At 49.7% G+C, this 5,587-nt stretch overlaps 2 pseudogenes; both read right to left on the bottom strand.

Moving 5' to 3' along the window:
* Positions 1 to 1,189: 1,189 nt before the first annotated feature.
* Positions 1,190 to 1,913, bottom strand: LOC100946880 (annotated as a pseudogene).
* Positions 1,914 to 2,099: 186 nt separating this feature from the next.
* LOC105887225 lies at positions 2,100 to 4,001 on the bottom strand (annotated as a pseudogene).
* Between the last annotated feature and the right edge of the window lie 1,586 nt (positions 4,002 to 5,587).

The raw sequence follows: 5,587 nt of genomic DNA, 5'->3' as shown, positions 1-5,587 counted from the left end.
GTTTTTAGATGAAACACTTTTGCAGCCATTAAGTGTATGCACTGGGCATACTCATACCTGTGGACTAACTGAATCCTCAAAGCAATGCCTTGAAGTAGATATTAATTTTCTTCCCATTTTGCAAATGAGGAAACCAAAGACAAGTGATAAGAAGTTCTCGGAGATCACACATCAAGGGAGGATAAACAAAGGCTGGATTTGAGCCGGGGGCCGGACAGCTTCTCTCCACCCTGGGCTCCCTCTTGGTACAGGTTGAGGGAGTTTCGCTGCTACTTTGCTGTAGACAGGGCAGGAAAACCAAGGGTCAAGTGGTGCCATGAATGTCTCATCTGTGACTTTGGAATGTGACACCAACAGAAGCAGAAACCTGTGTCTGGGGCGACTTCCCTACCCTCGTCTTCCTGGATGACTCGCCATTGTTCTACCTAGAGACAGAAGGGGGGGGGGAGATGACCTGCCGCTGCCTTCACTTTCCCCAAGTTCCCCCAAAGTTGTCCCCATTTAGTATAATTGTGTTCAGCTGACGGCGCAAAGCTACCAATAGTGCCACCACTCCCAGCACCCCACCTACTTCCCCTCAGACAAAGGAAATCTCTCCTGCTCCATCTCTGCGCCATTCCATGCTGAATCACATTGTGATACGATGAGCTGGGGTCTGTGAGCTGCTATCTGTGGACCCTCAGCACGTCCCTGGCACGCTGCCTCCCTTGCTCACGCAGCAAGGATCTAGCAGGCGCCCTTCCCACTGACCTTTGGGAAGGTCACCCTATCAGTTCTAGGTCTTACTCAACAAAGTGCCACAAACTGGGTGGCTTAAAACATCAGAAATTTATTTTCTCACAGTTGTGAAGAACAGAAGTCCCAAACCAAGGTGGTAGCAGGGCCACACTTGCTCCGAAGGCCCCAGGGAAGAAGCAGCCCCCACCTCTTCAGCTTCTGGTGACTCATGGCTGACACCCACCCCGTCTCGGTCCTTGTGTTCACATGGCCCTCTCCTTTTCTTTGTGTCTATGTCTTCTTTTTTGTTTCCTAAAAGGGCATTTGTGATTGAATTTGTTTCTTAATTGTTCTTTGCATTTATTATTAGTTATTATTAGTGGAGAAAGGGGACAAAAAGCTCATATTCGACATCATTTCGCAGACACATTGCGGGGGAAAAGGGACTTGAGATGGATCAACAGTATCAGTATCAGGGTCTGGGGGGATGCACTCCTGAGGGAAGTGGACCTCTGATTCCTGGTGGAGGGGGTCTCATTCTAAGGGGCAGGCCTACCTATTAGTGTCCCTCAAGCAGGGAGAAGTCCCATAGGTGGGCCCATGGGTGGTCTCACCAAGTACAGGAGCCATAATGCCCAGAGGTGGCTTTGCTCTACCTACAGAGGGTTGGGGGTCCCTCATCCTGGTGGGTACTGGGGTGGGGCTTCAGCAATGCTGGCAGTAGCAGCAACAGCAGCCCCTGCTACAGTGCCTCATCTCTGTGGAGACATTACTGCTGGGGTGATCCCCCAACTCCTCGGACTGGGCCTGCTAACCCAGCAGGAGCCTGTGGAATTGGTACAGCAGCTGGTACTCCTCTGCCAGGTGCCCTCCCAACCCCAGGGCCTCCTGCGGCTATGGCAAGTGGTACCTGCGGAGTGCCAGTATCTTTGGAGGGTGGCCCCTCCATAGTCATGGATACCAAGTTCTCCCCAGGCAGCAACAGCAGACCCCCAACCAGCTTTTCTTCACCTTCTGGCTGCTTCACAATCTTTGGCTTGATCTTCCTGAACCCATCACAGTCACGGAAGATCAAGTTCATATGTTTGTCAAAAGCCTTACAGGTGCCAATGAAGATTCAGCCGTCTTTCTTGCAGGATACCTCACACACCACGCTCAAAGTGCTGCAGCGTCTGGCTACGCTTGTCCACAGTCATGGTTGCTATTCTGCCAATTCTGATGTCCATGGTTAAAATTTCTTGATCTTTAAAACCAAAAGGAAGGCAATAGATAAAGGCATGATGCAGGTTCTCCTCGGAACAATGTAAGCTGGGCAGAAGCTCCAAACAGTAGATGGAGCCTGCTTTTACTTGTAATCACTTCTTCTCTGTTTCAACACTGCTTTAACCTCCTCATGGTGTCCCAGCTAACAATGCCTGTCTCAGTGTCTCAGGTCAGCCTGGAAGTCCACCATGGGTGTTTGCTGCTGAGAACACCTCCGGGACAACTGACACTCAGAGAGGCTGCTCTTCTGCGTGTGACTTGGCCTTCCACCTCTGGCACACGCTGTTCTGTAGTCTGTCTCAGATGTAAGCAGTCCCTGTAAAAATAAGTTGATCTCAGATTAATAGAAGGAAGAGTCCTCCTGAATGCAGATGGACACAACTTGGGGGCCACTCTGCAGAGACGATTTCTGGGAGCGCCCTTGTCATTGATTTTAGGGCCCACCTCATAATTCTGGAGAAGTTCATCTCAAGATCCTTAACTTGGTAACATCTGCAAATGTAATTTTTCAAGTTTTCCAATTCGTAATCTCCAAACAGGTCACATTCACAGGCTTCAAGGGTTAGGACATGGACATACATTTGGGGGTGGGGGGCATAGCCAGCCCCCTACAGCCCCAAAATCTTTCTCAACGTAGTGTTCAAATTAGTTGACCCACATACAAAGATGATGGCCAATGAAATGAGGACATTCATCATTTCCCAGCTAGATTAAACCCAGTGATTCAATCTGACTGTAGATGTTTATGGAGTGCCAGTTATGTAAGAGCTCCAAAGTCTCCACTCTGCCAAGGGCTACTGAGTTTTTACTGAAAGAGAGATCGTACCAGGAAGGGTCCAAACCTGCTGTTGGACACCTGGTGGACATTTGGTCAATATTCACTGGCTCTTCTGGGCACCATGAGACATCGTCCCTGCTCTAAAAGAGAAACTAACAAAAGTATTATTAATAACATAACATCAGGGCTGAGTGCGGAGGCTCAGGCCTATACTCCTAGCCCTTTGGGAGGCTGAGGCAGGTGGATTGCCTAATTTCAGAAGTTCGAGACCAGCCTGAGCAAGGTCAAGACCCCATCTCTAAAAAATAGCTGGGTGTTGTGGCAGGCACCTGTAGTCCCAGCTACTTGGAAAGCTGAGACACGAGGATCACTTGAGCCTAAGGGTTCAAGGTTGTTGTGAGCTGTGATGCCATGGCACTCTACCCAGGGCGACTTGTAGAGGGAACATTCCTTCCTGCTTTTCATCACATAGTTAACATCTGCTTTTCACTTAGTCAATAAGCATTTTTTTAGTTGGATCAGTTCTGTACCAAGCTCAAGAAATAAAATGCTAAACCAAGGAGCCCTTGCGGGACACAGACTAAGAAAGGGGACAGAATTGGACAGATATTCAGCCACAAACTCTCCCAGGGGTTGGAGGGAATACCAAAGAGGGTTGAGGTACTACTGTAGGCTGGAGGCCAGGGAAGCCTATTTGAGGAAGAGACATTTCAGCTGTAAGATGACAGGGTTTAGCCAAGGGATGAGCTGGGAGAAGATAACTGAGAACTCAGTGGCGTAGAAGCTGTGTCTGTGTTCACCTCAGTCCCCCAGAAACCAGCCTCATTGCCTAATGTATAAAGGGGCTCAATAACTAGGTGTTAAATCACATTAATTGAAATGTGGTTACCTACTCCCATTTTATATATGGGGACAGCAAAGCAGAACACCTCAGCTTGCATGTGGCATCGTGGATTTCTGTGGGCCAGGAGAGCCCATCACCCTCCAGGTTACTATGCTTGGTCCTACTGTCCTTCCTGCCCTCCTCAGTCCCCCACCCACCCACACCTGCTCAGGCTCCCTGAAGGAGGTATGTGCCAAGCCAAGGTGAGGGGAAGAGTGAGAGGTGAGGGAGCCCTCGTCTCAACATGGCACCTGGTGAATTCTTTATGGCAAGAACCAGATGATCAGGTGGGCTGGATGCTGAAAAGCTATGGAAGGAAAATCCCCAAGTCCCAGCACCAAAGAATGACTACCGGTACATGTCTTCCTGGCCTGCACTGGACTCCACAGCTGCCCTGGCAGCACGCTGTCTTTTCCCTGCCCGTCCTTGCTCTGCTCTCCAGATGTGGAGCCCTGGATGACTTGGACACACCATCCAGGCCCAGTTTGGCTGTCCTCTCTAGCAGGAAGTCGGAGGTCCCTCCCTCCTTTGGGTTAGGTGTCCCTGCCCTGCTCCTTTCAGACCCTGCACTCATCTCCCCTGTCATTGCCTTCAAGATGCATCATACTGTCATTTCCAGATGGTGGATCCACTCAGAGCAGTGATCACAGGCTGCCTTCTGTTGTGTGATCCCTGTGCCAGCACCTGAGCCTGGTGTGCACAGGCACTCTGCAAAAGGTCAGTGAATGAATAAGACAACCAGCTTGTTTGTAAACAGGTTGCATGTGAACGTCAGAACTGCGACTCAGGCCCAGGCCTACTTGGCATTGTCCCAACCCCCACCGGGCTGTCAGCACCTATGTCCTGCAGGGAAGTGTGGACTACCAGAGTGTCCAGTGGACCAGGAGCAGGAAGTGAAGGTGATGAGAGATACATGTGACACTGGGATGGTTTCCAACGGAAATTCATTCTCTCATCATTTATTGAGCAGCTGCTATGCACTAGGCACTGGGTGAGTGCAGTGGGCTCCAGAATGAGTAAGGCCTCCGCCTTGGAGGAGTCTGCAGTTCCATCTTGTCAGAGAAGACACGCTGATTGGTGCTGGCCAGAGGAGGTGAGGGAAAGAGCAAGAAAGGTGGGGGGCACGGAAGGGGGGCAGAGCAAGGGGGCGCAGAAGAAAAGACACACTCAGACAAAGTTGACTTGAAGTGAGAATTGACCCCCAGCCCAGGTGCAGGGTCAACTCTGGATTCTCCAAAGGCCTTCAGGGCACACCCTGGCATATGGATATGTCTCCCTGCCCCAAGAATGCAGCATCAAATTCTGCCTGCATGTCTGGCCTTCGGGCCTGCCATGTACATTTCAGATTTGCCAGTCCCCATAATCACATGAGCCGATTCCTTAAATACATCCCCCCCTTCACTCTCTCTTCCTCTGTCTCTGTCTCCATCAGAGAACCAACAGAACCTATTAGTTATTCTTTTTTTATTTTTATTTTTTGAGACAGAGTCTTGCTCTGTTACCTAAGCTATAGTGTCATTGCCTCAGCTTAGCACAGCAACCTCAAGGTTCAAGCAATCCTCCTCCCTCTTCAGCCTCCCAAGTAGCTGGGGCTATATAAGCACCCAGCACAGAATCTGGGTAATTTTTCTATTTTTAGTAGAGACAGGGTCTCACCCTTGTTCAGGCTGTTCTTGTTCTCATAACCACAAGAGATCCTCCAGCCTTGGTCTCCCAAAGTGCTAGTATTACAGGTGTGAGCCACAGTGCCTGGCCAGACCCATTAGTTCTATTTCTCTGGAGAACAATGGTTGATACAGATGCCGGTATTTACCTCTACACTGCCCCCAAGATATTTCTAGAATACTAGTCAGATTTGTTCCACTTCTGTTCCACTCCTGTTTAACCATGCTCCCCAAATAAAAATTCAAACCCTGCAAGATGACTTCCAAGGATAGAATTCTGGT

The sequence above is a fragment of the Otolemur garnettii genome, unplaced genomic scaffold (assembly GCF_000181295.1).
Source record: "Otolemur garnettii isolate 467f Iridium unplaced genomic scaffold, OtoGar3 scaffold00003, whole genome shotgun sequence".
Classification (NCBI taxonomy): Eukaryota; Metazoa; Chordata; class Mammalia; order Primates; family Galagidae; genus Otolemur; species Otolemur garnettii.
This window is presented reverse-complemented; position numbering and strand designations above follow the sequence as displayed.